Below are 705 nucleotides of genomic sequence, written 5' to 3'. Positions count from 1 at the left end.
TACTCAAGTTTATTTCCAGTCATTTACTTGAACAATTATATGTGAAAGACCAACCCAGGGCTCATACTTCATATCAAACTATAATCATGCTTTCTAGACCCTACTGCTTAAAAAAAAAAGTATGAGTGGTTGGGGAGCTGTTTCTTATGGGAAACAAATATTCAGTTGTTAAATGGTAGTTGCTCATGAATGGTTTTTGTCATAATTTAAGTTTAAACAGAAAAAAAAAAAGAATTCAAGTGCTTTTCACCAAATTCAATTTAAAATATGGGTGATTGTGCACTGCTTGATGCAACTAATTTTAGCATTTGTGCAGACGTGCATGTGTGTCTGGGGAAAGGGAGGCCCAGCAAAATCTCTACACATTTCATGTCCTCAAAATTAAAGGAATGTAAAGATAACAGACAGTGGAGAGCCCTGAAGTGGTCTTGATGTCCAAGGTAGTCAGAGGTGAATAGTACTAGAATAACTTGATAGCAAGACAGTGTCATAAGAGAAAATTTGTATCTTTCTTTGGTCACTTTTTTTTTTTTTTTTTTGGCCACACCACCACTCTGCATGTGGGATCTTAGTTCCCCAACCAGGGATTGAACCCTTGCCCCCTGCAGCAGAAGTGCAGAGTCCTAAACCACTGGACTGCCAGGGAAGTCCCCACATATTTTCCTATCTGAAATGGAATATATCAGTGCAATTGTCTTTATTTTC

Source organism: Phocoena phocoena, chromosome 5 (genome assembly GCF_963924675.1).
Source record: "Phocoena phocoena chromosome 5, mPhoPho1.1, whole genome shotgun sequence".
Classification (NCBI taxonomy): Eukaryota; Metazoa; Chordata; class Mammalia; order Artiodactyla; family Phocoenidae; genus Phocoena; species Phocoena phocoena.
This window is presented reverse-complemented; position numbering follows the sequence as displayed.